The 20,406-nt window shown below is 43.6% G+C and overlaps 1 protein-coding gene across 1 annotated transcript in view; it reads left to right on the forward strand.

Annotated features, from left to right (window-relative positions):
• Positions 1 to 847: 847 nt before the first annotated feature.
• Positions 848 to 20,406, forward strand: part of LOC128691937 (uncharacterized) — a 48,296-nt gene continuing 28,737 nt past the window's right edge. Inside the window, exons 1-2 of the mRNA XM_070101079.1 lie at positions 848 to 906; positions 1,190 to 1,282. The gene's annotated coding sequence lies outside the window, so the exon portion shown is untranslated. The remainder of the gene's footprint in view (positions 907 to 1,189; positions 1,283 to 20,406) is intronic.

Below are 20,406 nucleotides of genomic sequence, written 5' to 3' on the forward strand. Positions count from 1 at the left end.
CACCTTCGGGTAAACCAAGGACTCGTTTTGGTCTTCCTATTATTTCTGTTTCCCTTGGGAACAAACCTTTCCTCTGCCTCCTTGCAATTTGTTGCCACATATTCCATCATCTCGTTTACTGATTTTCCTACCATTTCTCTATCCCACTGAACCTCCTGCAGGAAGTTTCTAATACCTGTGTAGTCCCCCCTTTTATAGTGTGGCCTGACCCCTTCAGTTCTTGTTACCTTCTCCACTTGTAACTCTACTATATAATCAAAACTCAGAACCACGTGATCGCTAGCTCCAAGGGGCCTCTCGTAAGTGATGTCCTCAATGTCTGAACTGCTCAGGGTGAACACAAGATCCAGTCTTGCTGGCTCATCCTCCCCTCTCTCTCTGGGAGTGTCCCTGACATGTTGATGCATGAGGTTTTCAAGTACCACATCCATCATCTTGGCTCTCCATGTTTCGGGACCCCCATGTGGTGCTCTTTGCACCAACTTCAAGGCTGAGAGACTGATTCCCTCATCTTCTGTATATACTACAATCAAGATACCCAGATGTTGCATATGACTTAATTTCATCTTGTCGGTATTGTGAACCATTCTTGTACAACAGCTAATATTACAAAGTTCCTGTTATCTCTCATTACAGCTACTGTTACAAAGTTTCTGTATCTCTCAGTGTATATACACTAAGACAACTTTCAGTGTATATACACATCTTTGTGTATATACATTGAGAGACAAATATCTCTGGGTGTATACACCCGTGAAACATCCAGGAAAGTTAAAACTGGCCGAGTGTCAGCAGCAGCTGTCAAACAAGTGTACAAGGTGGTGGTGTTTACACCTGACCAACATTACCACCACCACACTGGGAGCACCACAAGAAGTCAGTGAGAAGTTAACATTGAGAACGGAGGTACACGCCACACCTTCCCTCCTTTGAACTCTACACTGTTGATAAATTAGACACATGTGCAACTCTTGGGTATCTTTATTGAGGAAACGTTTCGCCACACAGTGGCTTCATCAGTCCATACGTAGGAGAAACTTGAAGAACAGGAGGAGAATGAAGCCACTGTGTGGTGAAACGTTTCCTCAATAAAGATACCCAAGAGTTGCACATGTGTCTAATTTATCAACATGTCGGTTCTCTGAACCATTCATCTACTAACTCTACACTGGATAATATTGATATATAGTGTGCTCTGTGATTACCTTGAGGCTCTGTGTTTAGAGGCCTCTAAAGAGTGTGAATTTATCAACCAGTGCACTAAAAATCGCCCATGGGAAAGGTAAGTTATCATTATGTGGGAGCGCTAAATCCGCAGGTGTACCTACATTGGTAGAATTACCGACATGTTAGGTAAAAATACACACGTGCAACTAATAACATTGTGGCAACGTTTTACTCTCCAGGAGCTTTGTTAAGCCGTTAAAAATAATACATAGACACAAGGTACATATAGGCTCAGTGAGGTGGTGTAGTTGTAATACTAGTGGTATTAATACGTGGTAAAAAGGTTAACTTGTACATGAGTAAAATGGTTTTTAAAGCTTATTGTTTGGGTAGCATAAATAGGTTGGGCAAATATTTCTATTAGTGGTTGTATTTGAGATGACGTGTCTCAGTGTTCTTCCTCATTTATGTAGTATCATCAACAACAACTATGTGTTTTGAGGAGAATTCTTGCTAATACCTCAGAGATGTGGAAAAAGATACTTATGTACCGGTCAGGATATTTATTAAAGGAAACGTTTAGCCACGAGTGACTTCTTCAGTCCTAATACAGAGAAAACTAAGAAAACGAGTATATATAGTAAAGTAAAAGGACACAAGTGCAGCTAATGTGACATTTTATTGTGGCAACGTTTCGCTCACCAGGTGCTTTGTCAAGCCGATACAAACAGTATATGGACACAGAGGGTATATGAAGGCTCAGAGTGAGGTGCAATACTAGTGAGGTACCATTTTGATGTTCACTAGTGGTGGTGGTAGTAGTAGTAGTAGTGACAAAAGTTGTAGTAGTAGAAGTAATACAATATGGTAGAGCAATTAATTCGTACATGAGTAAAAGGATATAAAAGCTATTACTTGGGTAACATAAATAGGTTGGACAAATAGACTGGTTAGAGAAAGCGTGTTTCAGTGTTCACTCTGTAATGTGCTTTGTGTAGTATAACAGGACAGTCTGTTATGGCAGGGTTTACTGTTTTCAGGAGGATTCTTGCTAAGACTTCAGAGATGGTGAAGCTGCCGTTGTTTTGTTTAATTGTATTCGAAACGGCGATCAGTGCTGATTCAAGGCACTTGCGTCTGCGGAAATTAGTTTCTTTGATCACTAATTGGGCGTCCCTGAAGTTCGTGAGATGATTGGTGGAATTGCGGCGTTGAACACAGGCGTTGTTCAAGTTATCGATCTTACATGCGTAAATGTGTTCATTGAGGCGGGTGTCAAGGTTTCTTGCTGTTTCACCTACATAAATTTTGTCACAGCCTCCACAAGGTATAGTGTAAACTCCTGCATTGACTGGTTCGTGGTGCTTTGATTTTGTCCTGGTTAGATCCTTTATTGAAGTGCTAGAAGCGATGGCGACTCTGGTGTTAGCTTGTGAAAGTACTTGAGAAACGTTCAGTGCAACCTGGCTGTTGGAAGAATTATAACTTTGTTGGGAGTGGTGTTAGTGCGTGGAGAATTAATGATCTGAAGAGCTCTTTTCTTTTAGTCTTTGATGAAAAAAGAAGGAAAATGTAACTCGGTGAAGGTTTGGTGAATGTATGTACATTCCTCGTCAAGAAACTCAGGACTACAAATTCGATATGCTCTTAGGAAAAACCCGATGATGATGCCTTGGTCTTGGTATCTTGACTGGAATAGAAGAGTGCGAGATCATTTTTATTGGCAGGTTTCCGATAAACTTGAAACCTGAGGTTGTTGTCTACTTTGTGAATGAGGACGTCGAGGAAAGATAGCTTGTCATTGGACTCTTCTTCTAGTGTAAACTGGATCGCCGGTTCAACTGCGTTGAGTCTTGCCTGAAGATTCTGTGCATCAAAACGTTTGGGAGTTATTACGAGGACGTCGTCCACGTAAAGTAACCAAGTGACGCTTGAAGGGATGATGTTTGCGAAGTGTTCGGAATCTAGGTGTTCCATGTATAAGTTGGCTAGGACGGCACTGATGGGGGACCCCATTCCCATGCCGTAGGTTTGTTTGTAGATCTTGAGTCTGGGACTCAAATTTAACACCAACATACGCAAACCCAACTATCAACTCAATCTAGTTACCAGGAACCATAGACACAGTGACAGCAACTTCCATAAGGGTTATATGCAGGGCCTTCTCACTGCTTTTAATCTTCCTAGACGATACATAACTGCCCTTAAGGACCTCGCCAACGACCCCAACATTATCGTCACCACCGCCGACAAAGGAGGTGGAGTCGTCATACTCAACACCAGTGACTACAACACTAAAATGATGGACCTTTTGAGTGATCAGTCTACATACAAACCCATTAGCACTCAACAGTGGGAAACACTCACCAAAGATTTTCTATACAAAACCAGACAAATACTCAAACGCACTAGAGAAGGGAAGAAACTTCTGTACTTGTTACCAAGCAACCCTAAACAAGCACACATGTATGGTTTACCCAAGACCCATAAACACAATATTCCTCTGAGACCAATCACGTCAGGTATAGGCAGTGCTCCACACAAACTAGCCGGAGTTCTTGCAAAACATCTTTCCTGCCTAATGGGGACCTTCAGCCCCGCTCATCTTAAACACTCAGGCGATCTTCTCAACCGCATCCGCAACCTCTCCATCCGTAACAAGAAATTAAGCAGTTTGGACGTGACTTCCCTCTTCACAAAAGTACCTACCACAAAAGCCATCGAGGTTCTACTACGTAAAGTCAATCAGGACCTTAATCTTTCTCTACCTCCCGGAGATTTTGGTGACTTTATTGAACTTTGTGTTAATTTCAACTGCTTTTCTTTCTTTAACAAGCTCTACAAACAAACCTACGGCATGGGAATGGGGTCCCCCATCAGTGCCGTCCAAGCCAACTTATACATGGAACACCTAGAGTCCGAACACTTCGCAAACATCATCCCTTCAAGCGTCACTTGGTTACGTTACGTGGACGACGTCCTCGTAATAACTCCCAAACGTTTTGATGTACGGAATCTTCAGGCAAGACTCAACGCAGTTGAACCGGCGATCCAGTTTACACTAGAAGAAGAGTCCAATGACAAGCTATCTTTCCTCGACGTCCTCATTCACAAAGTAGACAACAACCTCAGGTTTCAAGTTTATCGGAAACCTGCCAATAAAAATGATCTCGCACTCTTCTATTCCAGACAAGATACCAAGATTAAAAAAGGCATCATCGGGTTTTTCCTAAGAGCATATCGAATTTGTAGTCCTGAGTTTCTTGACGAGGAATGTACATACTTTCACCAAACCTTCACCGAGTTACATTTTCCTTCCTTTTTCATCAAAGACTGCAAGAAAAGAGCTCTTCAGATCATTAATTCTCCACGCACCAACACCACTCCCAACAAAGTTATAATTCTTCCCAACAGCCAGGTTGCACTGAACGTTTCTCAAGTACTTTCACAAGCTAACACCAGAGTCGCCATCGCTTCTAGCACTTCAATAAAGGATCTAACCAGGACAAAATCAAAGCACCACGAACCAGTCAACGCAGGGGTTTACACTATACTCTGTGGAGGCTGTGACAAGATTTATGTAGGTGAAACGGCAAGTAACCTCGACACCCGCCTCAATGAGCACATTTACGCATGTAGGATCGATAACTTGAACAACGCCTGTGTACAACACCGAAATTCCACCAATCATCTCACGAAATTCAGGGACGCCCAATTAGTGATCAAAAAAAATAATTTCCGCAGACGCAAGTGCCTTGAATCAGCACTGATCGCTGTTTCGAATACAATTAAACAAAACAACGGCAGCTTCACCATCTCTGAAGTCTTAGCAAGAATCCTCCTGAAAACAGTAAACCCTGCCATCACATAGTCTCTCCTGTTATACTACACAAAGCACATTACAGTGAACACTGAAACAGGCTTTCTCTAGCCAGTCTATATTTGTCCAACCTATTTGTTACCCAAGTAATAGCTTTTACATCCTTTTACTCATGTACGAATTAATTGCTCTACCATATTGTATTACTTCTACTACTACAACTTTTGTCACTACTACTACCACTAGTGAACATCGAAATGGTATCTCACTAGTATTGCACCTCACTCTGAGCCTTTATATACCCTCTGTGTCCATATACTATTTGTATCGGCTTGACAAAGCTCCTGGAGAGCGAAACGTTGCCACAATAAAATGTCACATTAGTTGCACTTGTCCTTTTACTTTACATATTGTCGGTAATTCTACCAACATTATTACAGTATATATAGTGACAGGAGTCAGGTGAAGCGTCGCACGGGTAGAGGTGGTACTTGTACAAGGATGGTATACAATACCGACAAGAAATAAAGACACGTGCAAAATATGGGTATTTTTATTGTAGACGTGTCGCCATCTAGTGGCTTTATCAATACAAATTCCAAAAGATGAGGTAATGTCCCTCAACCTTAGAGTTGGTGCGAAGAGCATCATAGTCGTGGAGATTCTGAAGCAGAAGCAACGAACGAACGAACGAAAGTTCAGGTAAGATCCCAAATGGGATGAGCGGGGAAGACGGGACAGACGAAGAATAGTGCTGGAGAGGAGTGTTCTTAGTCGTAGAAATAGAGCCAGGGCTTAACCCAGCAGCGAAGGCGATCGTGGGACAGATATTGAGAAGAGAAATTCAGGCTCTTCTGTTGGGACTCTGGTGGGGTGAGCGGGGAGGAAGGGACAGGAGAAGATTAGCGCTAGAGAGGAGTGTAGAATTTGAGCCATGTCTTAACCCTAAAGCTAAGGCGAACGTGGGTCAGAATGGTACCTGTCAGAAAATCCAAAGTTATTTGTAAATAGGGTTAGGAGCAGGATCATGCGAAGGAGTAGAGAAGGTTGTGTTGGTTTGTAGGTCTGCGAATGTCTTCGTCAAGGAGAGAGAGGTCCAGTAGTCATGTCGAGTAATTGGTGACCAAGTTGGTTGTTACTGGTGTGATGAAAGGCGGTGTGTTTGGCATTCATATCAGCTAGTAGGTATGTTGGTGTAGTTGAAGACTATGGAAAGATCGTGTATGTTGAGAATAGTGTTTGGGCGAGCATAGGTGGTGAAAAAGATAAAAGGGCCAAGGTGGGTGTGTATTCTGACTGCAAGACAGTGTTGGTGAATAAAAGGGATTGGGAGAGATTCACGTTTTATGTTGGATTTGACAAGGATGGCAACCCCATCGAGGGGATCATAGGGGGACTGTAGTGCAGTATAACCATAATGGCGGATACGTTGAGGGTCTTTGAGGCAGGTACTGTTTAGCAAAACAATATCTGGCCTCTCTGCTTCAAGGAGCTCGGCCAGTAGGTGTCTAATTGTAAAGTAAGAACGCACGTTGAACTGACTCACTTTAAACACGATTTACCCCGTAAACGGTCCAAACGTATATATACGTTTTTTCAACATTTGAAAGTATGTAAAAAAAGTACGTCTTTTTGTTTTTTTTACATTTGAAAATGTGTAAAAAAAAAAAAAAAAAAAAAAAAAAAAAAAAAAAAAAAAAAAAAACGTAGATCTACTTTTGTAGCACTACGCATGTGAACGTAGATCTGCTTGGACCGTTTACGGGTTAATGGTTTAGTCATATCAAAGCTGGTGTCGGGGGAGTTTATATTCAAGTCCGTGATAGTGGTGCCATCAGTGGACGTGTTTGTAGGTGTTACGACCTGTTTCCTGGAGGGGGAGGAAGAGATGGATCTGTTTTTGTTCTTTGGTCTGTATATCAGAAGTTGGGGCAGGTTTAGGGTTGAGTGGATTTTGTCTGGAGGAGGAGTTGGACCTGGATGAAGTCTTGGATGTGGTGGAGGAGGAGTGGGTGATGGTGGATGCAGAGGAAGTGGAAGCTTTGGTAATGGAGGAAGAAGTGAGTAAAGAGGTGGGGGGAGTGGTAGAAGTAAAGAGGGGTAGGGGAGGTGTGCTGGTAGGAGGGGTAGATGTGAAGAGGGGTAGGGGCTGAGGAGTGTTGGTGGGAGTGAAGAGTGGTAGAAGACGAGGAGAGCAGGAGGGTGTAGGAAGAGGGGGAGTGAGAGAGGTTGTAGGGGGATTAGAAGAGAAGCAAGGAGGGATGATTAGAGAGGGAAGATTGTTAGCAGACAATATTAGGTTAAGGACATGTGAGTAGTCTGATTGGTAAGCTTGAGAGATTACCATCGCAGAGTGGGCAGCAGTGGCGAGTTGACAGTTTTGTAGTCTAGTGTGGGTGTAGGTGTAGAAGTGCTTGTAGTCTGTGTTAGTGTTTGATGTGTGTAGAGTAGAAGAGGTAGACCAAGTGCGTGGGGAAGCCAAGGCATTGGGGGTAGGGGAGGGATGTATGGAAGGGGAGGGAGGAGCAGGGAAGGGGTTGGAGAGAGAGGGAGGTTGGCTAGCTCTGAGGGAGGAGAGAATGTCTTTTCTAGAGGGGCAGGAATTTGCAACTGCAGTGTGTGACCCGCCACAGTTAGAACATTTAAGGGGGAGGTTGCAAGTATTCCAGAAGTGGCCAGTTGCTGAACATCTGGAGCAGACTTGTGTAGATGTGCATGTGTTTTTGTCGTGGCCGAATTTGTAGCATTTTAGACATTGTGTGATTGGGTGGAAGTTCGGAGTGAAGAGTGTTTGGAGGAATACGGATGGTCTTGGCAAAGATTCCTTGACTGAAGAGTGTAGAGGCGTCAGCAGGAGTAGAACAGCGTATTTTGAGGATGGTAGAGTTTTCGGGTCTGTAAATATCGTCAACAGACTTTGTTCTTTATACTGATATCTTATATTAAGTCGTCTTTGTCTGTGTCATAGGCTGTCAGGAGAAAGTAGTCTGTGTTTAGCAATGACTGTGCTTTTGGCACGGTGCTCAGGAGTCCAAATAATGGTGAAGCCTGCGTTGAGAATTTTTGTCTGGTATCGGTTGAGGTGTACGTTTCGTAGGAATGTTTGTTAAGAAGGAGTTTGAAGTCTGAGTTCGTTTTGAAGACTTTAAGTTGAGGTGCACCAGTGATCTGATATAATAAATTTTCCGGACAGATAGTGGCATCAGGATTAGAGAATTTGAGGTTTAGCGAGAAGGAATTGGATTTTAGAAGCAGAGGCAGGTGTGGGCGGTTGGGGGAGAGTGGAAGGGGGGTGGGAGGTGGAAGGCAACGAAGGCATCGTCTAATTACGAAAAGATGAAATTGGCGGTGACAATCGGCCAAAAAGTGAGAGTACTCAGCTAGGCAAGTACGTGTAAGTAGACACGTACTTTCCTGGCGCAGGACACTGAGGAGGTGAACTGTAGCTTGATGGAGCACTGTATATCCTGAGTGGCGGCGAGACTGGCTGTATGGCGTGCAGTCAACAGGCGTAGAGAATTCATGCAGCAACAGGCTTCCTGCCCTTGGGTAGGCAACCGCCGACGCACCAATCCTGATGGTGGAGAGGAAGGAGGAGGTCCAGTAAGCACCACTTAAGCGAAGTCTCTCCCAACACGGGGTAATTCAAGAGAGGAGAGATCGTCGATGATCAATGACCATGTTACAGTACATGGACACAGAGGGCATACATAAGCTCTGAATAAGGTGCAGTACTAGTGATAGTAGTAGTAGTAGTAATAAAATATGGTAGAACAATAAAGTTGCACGTGAATAAAAGTAATAGCTTTTATATCCTTTTACTCACGTGCAACTTAACTGTTCTACCATATTGTATTACTACTACTATTACTACTAATATCACTACTACAACTACTACTACTACTACTACTACTACTACTACTACTACTATCACTAGTATTGCACCTCACTCTGAGCCTATATATACCCTCTGTGTCCATGTACTTTTGTAACGGCTTGACAAAGCTCCTGGAGAGCGAAACGCTGCCACAATAAAAATGTCACATTAGTTGCACTTGTGTCCTTTTACTTTACATATTGCTTAATAATGTGAAAAAAAGTGATTAATGATCATTCAATGCATTTACGTCTGCGTAGATTAGGTTCTTTGATCACTAGTCGGGCTAGTGTGTGTGTGTGTGTGGGGGGGGGCGTCATTCAGGGAACTGGAACACAGATTGAGTTCCTCAGATGAAGGAACCTTTCTTGAGGATGCAATAGTAGGTAACACACTTTTTTTTTTTATCCTTGTAGGGAGGTGAATTCATGCTGCTTAATTAATCCAAGGATTGTAAGCTATCCTGGGGGCCAACCTGACCCTCGCAGTTTTAGAGCTTCTCTGTGAATGTTTGATGAGAAATGAGTTGAAATTTAGTAAAATTTCTCTAATACTGTGAAGTAAATGTAATCCTTAAATTTTTGTTAGTATCTCTGCTTGTTTCACTGACCAAGTTTGTGTTTATAAATGGTGTGGTGGCTTGAGAGGGGTGAGCTTGTGGGTGTGGAGAGACCAGCCCAACCCCTGCATCATCGTACCTACTCTTGTAACTTCATACGGAATTTTCGACACGGGGGGGGGGGGTGAGGTTCTCATTATCCATCCTGTCATTTTTCTAGCAGATGCGAGTGATACAATGTTATGGTCCTTGAGGGTGAGATCCTCTGACATTATCACTCCCAGGTCTTTGACGTTGGTTTTTCGCTCTATTTTCTGTAGCCCATTGAAAGATTTGGTTGATGTCCACCTGGAGCCTTGCAATATCTGCAATGGAAGACACTGTCATGCAGATTCGGGTGTCATCTGCAAAGGAAGACACGGTGCTGTGGCTGACATACTTGTCTGTCAGATGTGGAGGACGAGAAACAAGATGAGAGCGAGTACTGTGCCTTGTGGAACAGAGCTTTTCACCGTAGCTGCCTCAGACTTCACTCTGTTGAATACTACTTTGTGTTCTGTGTATGAGGAAATTATAGATCCGTCTACCAACTTCTCCTGTTTTTCCTTTAGCATGTATTTTGTGCGCTATTACACCATGGTCACACTTTTCGAAGGCTTTTGCAAAGTCTGTATATATTACATCTGCATTCTTTTTGTCTTCAAGTGCATGTAGGACCTTGTCGTAGTGGTCCAGTAGTTGGGACACAGGAGCGACCTGCTCTAAACCCATGTTGCCCTGGGTTGTGTATTTTTTTTTTTTTTATATTTTATTTATAACATACAATACATTAACAAAAGCATACAGTATGAGAGCATCGACAGACAATATAAATTCATCAATTTCTATACACTGCAATATGCAGTAATATGTCATGCAGCTGATAGGTGAATACTGCCATATACATAATTCTTTACTACAAAATATAACTATTCAAGTAATACAAAATAAAGAATCCTCTGACTCCTTCCCAACTGCTAATTTCAATATCCACACACAATAATTACATACCGCAAAAATGCAAGCAGTATAACCCCCCCCCCCTATTTACCCCAGCTCACCAAAATGTACAGCATTTCACCGTTGTTTATGTAACTTATAAACTAACCATACTAAATTAAACTTAAGAACATATTAAATTGAAAACAATAACAACTCTACGGTAGTGAAAACGCCAGCTGCTGTCCTAATATTATTTATATATACATATGTATATATATACATTAGAAACTGTCTTAGTTTACAATGGGAGTCAAATCCTAACTTTATTGCTGTCCCATGCAGCATTCTCAGACTTGTACTCTTATACGCTACTACGATAGCCTTCAGCAGAAGGCATTAATTAACAATATTAAATAACTACTAAGAATGCATGAACTCAGCACTCCCATGCACACCCCAATTACACACAATCGTTCTCTCTTGCACTTGTCACTCACCCACGCACATGCACACCAAACCAACATCTTTCGTTTGGCAAGCCCGTTTGGTACCCCCCCCCCCCGTTTTTTATCTAATGCTTTACACAACAATCTAAACCCACTTCCCCCCCCCCTCACAACTCTAGCAACTCCCCAACAGTTATGGACCTGTAACCCTCAGTGAAAGCTCCCTCCCATCTCCCATAAATTCCCCGATTCCTATTCATTGTCCTACAAAAAATCCTCGCTAAAACTCGTTTCCTCGTCTCCCCATTATCCACCCCTCTCATTCCCCACGATATGTACACGAAATCCACCACGATATAAGCTACTCCCCGTGCCACATTCTCCCCCACCCCCCCTATATCAAGACTCAGCGCTCTCAACACCGACACCCCAGTTCCTCCTATCCTCCTGACCACTTTCCCCAGCCATTCCCTCACACTCCCCAAATAATCGCAAAAGTATACCACGTGATAGGCTGTTTCCAACTCCCCACATAACCCACACCAACCCTCCTCTACCACACGTCTGTTTCTGAGGACTGATCCAGTAGGCAGAATCCCATGTAAAAATTTGAACATGATCTCTCGCACCCTGGGCCCTAACTTTAGTTTACCGAACAGACTCCATATAGCGCCCCATGCATACATCGGGAACAGCCCCTCAACTGGGGCCGTCTCCTCTACCCTCAATATTCGATATAAATCCCTCACCTTTAATTTGTCTGGCTCGCGCGCCCACAAAAGTGCCCTCAACAAAATCTCACACTCCCTCCATTCCCCACCCACATACATTCCCCTCAAAATATCATGTAACCTTTGTATGCATGTCCCCCTCTGTCCCCCTAATCTTTTCCACTCCCACCTGACAAAAATGCATATCACCCTCCTTCCCAGGTCCAACAGACCTAAACCTCCCTTCCTCACCGGCAAAGTCACCACCCTCCCTCTTCATCCATTCACATCCTGAGCCCCATAAGAACCTAAAAACACTTCTAAGGATATGAGTAATCTCAGCCCTCAGCAATGGAAAAACTGCTGCTACATACCATACCTTACTGTACAGCAATACGTTAATAACAATCGCCCGTTGCAACAATGTCAAGTGATAAGGCCGCAACATCCCCAACCGATGTTCCACGCGTTCCACCATTCTCAACGAATTCGCCTCCCTAGCCTCCCGTATGGTCGCTCTATACGAAATGCCACATATTAATAACTGCCCTTCCTGCCTTCTCACCACATCACAGTCCCAATCAACTCTGTCTCTCCACTCCCCTAGCCCCATGATCTTTGTTTTCTCAACGTTTACCGTCATGCCTGTCGCCCCTCCAAACATGCCAACCACCCCTCCCAACTCTCCCAATCTTGTTCCCTTCCAGACTAGGAGTGTCGTGTCATCCACGTAACCTACCACATGATGCCTAATCAAGCCCTCCCTCGACCCCTCCCCACCACACACTCTGGTCTCAACCAACCTATAAAATGGATCTTGCACACATGCAAATAATAACTGTGATAGCGGGCAACCCTGCCTCAAGCCCCTATCCATGTTCACCACACCTCCCACACGTCCATTGATCTGAATTCTCGCTTTTGCCCCTTTATACAACGTTTCAACCCACCCCACAATCTCATCCCCAAAACCTTGTTTGTTAAGGATCTGTCTTAAACCCTCCCTTTCCACCTGATCATAAGCACCCTGCCAATCAATCGCCACCATACCCCCTCCTTCCTGCGTCCCCTCAAAACTCTCAACAAACCCCTTTAGAATTCCGTGCCCCATGACCATCGACCGTCCTGGCAACCCTAGTTGACCTCTTGAAACTACAGGTCCCACTACACATTTTAACCTATTCCCCAAAATCTTCGCGAACAATTTATAGTCCGCACACATGAGAGTAATCGCCCTGTAATCCTTAAGTGTACTCTGCCCCTTACCCTTGGGCACAAGCACTACGACCCCTGTACTTTGCTTCTCGCCCAATTCTCCCCCATCTTTCATTCTATTGAACAGCGTTACTAAAAAACCCCTTAACAGATCCCAATGTTTTAAGTAAAATTCACTTGGTAGTCCATCAATACCTGGTGCTTTGCCTCTGCACATGTCTACAAGTGCTCTCCATATCTCCCCCTCTTCAATCTCACCACCCAAAGCTTCCCTGTCCTTACTCCCCAGAGCTACGGGCTCTACAGCACACACCCCATCAAGATCCTCCCTATTAACTCCTTTACTTTTCCAATAATGCCCATACCACGCATCCGCGAACATACTCATCACCTCCGTTGTTTTTAACACCTGCCCCTCCCTAAACCCTTTCACCTCAGTGTGCACTTCCAAATCTGCTATTGTGGTCGCTGTCCTCCTCTGCTGTTGTCTCCTCAACACACATGCCGATGGCTTGTCCCCCCAAAGCACTTCCTCCACACCCGCCTGCACCCGCACCACATGAAATCTCTCCTCCTGCACTTCTCTTATCCTGCTCTTCAGATCATCTATTGCCTCTGTTTGGAATACCCCTCCCACTACTCCTTGTTCATGATAGTATCCTATTCTACTTTCCAAATAATTTGTTAATCCATACTTCAGTCGATTTATCCGCTTCCCCTCACCCACGTAAAACCTACGAATCCTCTCCTTGGCCACACTGTCCCACCAACGTACAACATTATCAACCCTTTTTGCCTCCTCACTTAGCTTCCTCCACAGCGAAGCAAACCCCTCCTCCACTTCCTCATCCTCAAGGAGTCGCGTGTTTAATTTCCAGTAGCTTTCAAACCGTTTCACTAACGAGTCCCATGCTACCCCCACCACCACTGCCCTGTGATCTGAATAAATTGCTTCTATAGTGTTAAAAGACTCCACTGAAACCCCTTGCGTTATATAGATCCTATCCAGTCTAGCTGCGTATTCCCTCCTTACATACGTATGTTGCACTTCACCTATTCCACCCCAAAATGCATCTCATACCCCAATATCTCTACACAGGTCTCGCAACACGTTTGAAAAATATCCCGCCCCCGCTGGCATCACATCAAATCTCCGTATTATACAATTCCAATCTCCCCCAATCAATGCAACCCTGGGCAGTGCTCTCAAGAAATACACCAGATCATCCCTTACAAATGCCGATTTTACCCTCGCATCGTTCTCCGCCGGAGCACACACTCCAACAAAGGACACGCGTTCATGCATCCACCACCCGTTCACTCTCATTATTCTTCCCTCACCCCCCCCCCCTCAAACCTTTGCAAAACAAACGGGCTTGCCTCACGAATTAAAACACCTACTCCACCTTTTAAACGTGTCGTTGAAGTTACAAAAGCCCTATATCCATCCACCTCCAGCAATTTTCCTATTTTCAAGTTATGCTCTTGTATAAAGGCAACATCTACCTTGTAACGATACAGCAGTCCTCGCAACCATACACACTTACCACTCTTACATAAACCATTAACATTAATTGTCATACACCTTAGGCCTGCTTACGTTTTCCACCCACTTTTCCCCACCACATTTTTCCGCTGTCCAGTAACCTCATACACACCGTCCTTGGCACTCACCCCATCCCCTCCACTCCTAACCCCTTGCTGGCGTTTCTTTTTCTCTGTGCCTCTACACACACCTTCAATCCCCGCCTTTTTCCCTGGTCTTTGTGCTGGAGTGAGGACGTCATCCGAGTCAGACGTGACAGCTGCCCGCTTCCTCGACACTTTCTCTTCCGCCATGCTAGTCTCCTGACCTTCCTCATTGTGCACCTCGACCTCTATCACCTCATTCCCCTTCTCACTACTTGGCCAAGCCGACATTACATTCCTTTCTTCAGACCCGCATGCTTCCCCTTGTTCCTGTACCTGGTCTCCCGTCGTTACCTCTGTCAAGGCTTCCTCCGATTTAGGGAACATCTGCAAAACTGTCTCAAGCACGACGTCAATTTCTACGTCATTTGGTACGTCCTTGTCCGCCTCGTGGATCACATCCTCAGCAGACGCACTCAATTGCTGCACTGCACCCTCATGCTCCACCTCACGTTGCATTTCCTCCACTTCCTCACTCCACAACCGACCACGTCTACGTCCATCCTGGCGGTTCTGATCTGTCACTGTAGGTCCTCGCCTCGTAATGTCACTTCTTGGTATTCCCTGGCCAGTCCTCCGCCGCACACATTCAGCCGCTATGTGATCATAACCATCACACAGTCTACAAGTTCTACGTTGGCCAGCGTAAGTTACGAGTATTTGTGTCCTAAATTCATCTAAGAACACATACGAAGGTATAGGTTGCCTCAGAGTCATCTTTAGGTTAAAACTACCTTCCGGATAACCCACATAAGCCCCTGCCGTCCACTTGCCTTGTTGAGCTACGTGTACAGTTCCAAACTTCCCGAACACACTACGTAGGTCAGCTTCATTTGCCTCGAAAGGCACATTACGTAACTTTACATACGTAAATTGACTCGAAACATCGACCATCTTTACCAGGATGCCCTCGTTAACCTCGATAGCAACATCCTGATATTGAGCAAGTAGATCCTCATACACGTGTGATGACAGCAGTTTCACGAACATTCGGTAGTTTCCATTTAAGGCTACACCGTAAAGGTCGCAATCCTCAATCCCATATGTCTCTCGAATAATCAGAGGCAACAACGTCAACGCCGAATCTTGATTAATTGTGCCTCTCAGTAATTCTATGCCGACAGTGTTAATTCTGCGTCGCACCCCAACCACCATTGTGACAGCCTGGCTAGCACTTGCGCCTGTCAGAGAGGAGTAGTAAACCGTCCACCCTCACCGGCAGCTGGGCGAGGAATGCGAGTTGTGTAATTAATGAGTATCTAGATGGGTGGCGATCTTGCTTCTTAGGACCCTTTCAATGATTTTTATGATATGGGATGTTAGTGCTATCGGCCTGTAGTTCTTTGCTGTTGCTTTACTGCCCCCTTTGTGGAGTGGGGCTGTCTGTAGTTTTTTTTTTAGTAACTGTGGGACGACCCCCGTGTCCATGCTCCCTCTCCATAGGATGTTAAAAGCAGGTGATAGGGGCTTCTTGCAGTTCTTGATGAACACGGAGCTCCATGAGTCTGGCCCTGGGGCAGAGTGCATGGGCATGGCGTCAAGATAACATCAGATAGGCTTGTGCTTATCAAATTCTGTGGTTCTCTCATCAAAAATTCATTTAATCTTCGACTCTGTCTGGTTAGCGGCTTGCTAAAAACTGAGTCATATTGGGACTTGAGTAGCTCACTCATTTCCTTGCTCTTATCTCTGTAAAGCCCATCTTGTTTAAGTAGGGGCCAAATTCTGGATATTGTTCTCGGCTTTGATTTGGCATAAGAAAAGAAATACTTTGGGTTTCTTTCGATTTCATTTATGGGTTTTAGGTCTTCCTGCGATTCCTGACTCTTATAAGATTCCTTTAGCTTTAGTTCGATGATTGCTATTTCTCTGACAAGTGTCGCCCTACGCATATCAGATATATTGGCCTCTTTTAGCTGCTCTGTTATTCTTCTCCGTCACCTGTAAGGAGAGAGCCTGTCTTTTTCTATTTTACATCTACTCCTCCTTTTTCTTAAAGGAATAAGCCTTGAGCGTAGATCGAGTGCCACAGAGTTAATCTGTTCTAGGCATAAGTTGGGGTCTGTGTTGCTTAGTCTGTTTTCCCAGCTTATATCGTTTTGGACTTGGTTTACTTGGTCTCACTTTGTTCTTGTTATTGAAGTTGAATTTGGTGTAGGCTCCCTCGTGACTAATCTCATTATGTCGGTCTGGGGCTCCGCGCATACATGTCTGAACCTCGATTATGTTGTCATCCGAGGATATTGTTTTTGATATGGTGACATTTCGTATCAGATCATCATTGTTAGTGAAGATGAGGTCTACTGTATTCTCCAGTCTATTAGGCTCTATTATTTGCCGGTTTAAGTTGAATTTTGTGCAGAGATTTAAAAGCTGTGTGTGTGTGTGTGTGTGTGTGTGTGTGTGTGTGTGTGTGTGTGTGTGTGTGTGTGTGTGTTCTCGTCAGAGCTGCATCCTGGTGTTATCACTGCGACAACATTATTTGCTATATTCCTCCATTTTAGGTGCCTCAGGTTGAACTCCCCCAGGAGCAAGATGTTCGGGGCAGGAGCTGGAAGATTTTCCAGATAGTGGTCAATTTTCAACAGCTGTTCCTGGAATTGCTGGGACGTTGCATCCGGAGGCTTGTAGACTACCACAATGACTGTTTTGGTTCTCGATCTATACTGATAAAACTTCCACCACATGATTTGAGGCATTAAGCAGTTCTGTGCAAATAAGTGACTGCGATATACAGGCCAACCCCCCCCCCTCCCCCTGTTTTGCCTGTTCACACTGTCGCGTCTGTATAGGTTGTAACCTGGGGTCCACATTTCGTTGTCCAAGTGATCCTTTTTGTGGGTCTGTGTGAAAGTCGTGAACATTGCATTTGCCTCTGCAGGCAGTCCACGGATGAAAGGTATTTTGTTGCTAGTTGCTGGATTTTGACCGTTTATTTGCAAAGAAGATTGTCATCGGATTGGTGGTACTGGGGGGAAGACTTTTTTTCCGGCACTAGTATCTGTATCTGTTGGTTTGGAGTGGAGGCCATCGACTGTGGTTCCACTCCAGAAATGACTGGATTTGGCGTAAGATTTCTGCCATTTCCTGCCTGTTTTTTTTTTTCCTTGCACTAAAAAAAACTCCCTCTTGAGTGGCTATGGCTACCCAGGTTTTTCCATGGCCTGGATGTTTCGTATCTTTTTGTCCCCTTTAGATGGTGTGCCTGGCAATTTAAGTTATAGCACTGTATTTCCTGTACTGGTGAGGGACACATTTCAGGGTGAAAAAGCTTACAGGAAGGTAGTTTGCATTTTCCTGTTGTCATATGGGCACGGCATTTTCTAGGGTGGTCATAGTTGCACGTCCCATCTGTTTTTTCCAGATTTCCCATGCCTACAGATACCAAGTGTATGTGCACAGGCTTGGTTTCCGTTTGCCTTGGTTTTTTGTCTGTATTCCCTGTTGGTGCATGTTTACCTGTCTCATTCCTATCCTCATTAGTACTCACAATGGAGCTCTCATCAGTTGTTTCTGGTAATATATCCTCACTATTGCTAGTGAAATCCCCTTGTTTGCTATCTCCTGTTGTATTACTAGTTTGTAATATTGGTTTTATCTTGTCCTTGACTACACTTATTTCCCCACTATAGCTCCTGTCTCTCGAGGTCATTTGTATGCATTCCATCATGCATACATTTACTGACTACCTGGACAGCACCTCCATCCTCACCATTACTGTCTGCCAGGACAGCACTTCCAGCCCCACAGTTACTGTCTGCCAGGACAGCACTTCCAGCCCCACATTTACTGTCTCCCAGGAAAGCACCTCCAGCTTCACCATTACTGTCTACCAGGGCAGCACCTCCAGCCTTAGTTTGACTACATGGCCAGCATCAAGGGTGATACCATCCAGCCCAGATTTTTTATTTTCCCATCTGTTATGGAATGCTTCCAGGTTTTTAATGAAGGCTGCTTTGATGCTATCCTCTTTTAATACCAATCTGATTTTAGTCCACAGATTTATCTCATTTGGGCATACCCAAAAACACTTCCCTGATTTAATACTGCTTGTAGATAGTTCTTGGATGTCTGCACAAGGGGCGTGACACCAATTTTCACAAAAATGGCAAGTTATGTATGTGGAAGCCCATTTGTTTGATTGACTGCAGACTACACAGAGCTTCATAATGTGATTTGAATGGTTGATTTACTGTAATTCTACTTGTAACCTCTAGAATATTCTACTAATAACCTCCTTAAAGTGAAGCTCTAGCTATTTGTATTTCTAACTGTACTTGTATATTAGGACAGCTTACCGGAGTACGTTTGTTTTACATTTGTTTGTGTTTGATAAGGGCGCCTAATACCCCCGTCTTTTGATAGTCTGCTTTATTGTCCAACGAATCCGTTTGAAACAGGTCAAGGGTTTGGAACCAGTCGGATCTGATCAGTGGATCAATTATTCAAAACATATCTGGCCGGTGTTGTCACTACTAACTACAGTGTTATGGGTGTTATCACCACTACTAACTACAGTGTTATGGGTGTTGTCACCACTGCTAACTACAGTGTTATGGGTGTTATCACCACTACTAACTACAGTGTTATGGGTGTTATCACCACTACTATATTAGTGGTGTTACCACTATGGGTGTTATCACCACTAACTACAGTGTTAGTGTTATCACCACTACTAACTACAATGTTATGGGTGTTATCACCACTACTAACTACAGTTTTATGGATGTTATCACCACTACTTACTACAGTGTTATGGGTGTTATCACCACTACTATATTAGTGGTGTTACCACTATGGGTGTTATCACCACTAACTACAGTGTTAGTGTTATCACCACTACTAACTACAATGTTATGGGTGTTATCACCACTACTAACTACAGTTTTATGGATGTTATCACCACTACTTACTACAGTGTTATGGGTGTTATCACCACTAACTACAGTGTTATGGGTGTTATCACCACTAACTACAGTGTTATGGGTGTTATCACCACTAACTACAGTGTTATGGATGTTATCACCACTAACTACAGTGTTATGGATGTTATCACCACTAACTACAGTGTTATGGATGTTATCACCACTAACTACAGTGTTATGGATGTTATCACCACTAACTACAGTGTTATGGGTGTTATCACCACCACTAACTACAGTGTTATGGGTGTTATCACCACTATTAGCTACAATGTTATGAATGTTATCACCACTAACTACACTGTTATGAATGTTATCACCACTATTAGCTACAATGTTATGGATGTTATCACCACTAACTACACTGTTATGAATGTTATCACCACTATTAGCTACAATGTTATGGATGTTATCACCACTACTAACTACAGTTATGGGTGTTATCACCACTATTAACTACAATGTTATGGATGTTATCACCACTACTAACTACAGTTATGGGTGTTATCACCACTATTAACTACAATGTTATGGGTGTTATCACCACTATTAACTACAATGTTATGGGTGTTATCACCACTAACTACAGTGTTATGAATGTTATCACCACTATTAACTAAAATGTTATGGGTGTTATCACCACTATTAGCTACAATGTTATGGATGTTATCACCACTAACTACTTTGCTGTTATCACTATTGTAAAGCATAATGGAGAAGATGTTTAAAGTCTTCTCTAAAACATCTTGACACACACAATTGATGAACAAAAATCTAGCATATTTTTTTAAATTAAGTTTTTCATGTTGAAATTCAGCGCATTTCTTCAAGGTTCCTTTTAGATTCCAGCGCATTCATTGAAAATCAGCGCTTATTTTTTTATTCTAATGTGCCCACGTATGTGTGTAAAACATTCTCGGTGGTGGGGGGGGGGAAGTATAGTCATAACTCCTGAACGCGAAAGTCTAATCAATACATTAGGAGATCGCAGTTTAATATCTTTATTTCTACATGTACAAG

This window comes from Cherax quadricarinatus, chromosome 75 (genome assembly GCF_038502225.1).
Source record: "Cherax quadricarinatus isolate ZL_2023a chromosome 75, ASM3850222v1, whole genome shotgun sequence".
In the NCBI taxonomy this organism is placed as follows: domain Eukaryota; kingdom Metazoa; phylum Arthropoda; class Malacostraca; order Decapoda; family Parastacidae; genus Cherax; species Cherax quadricarinatus.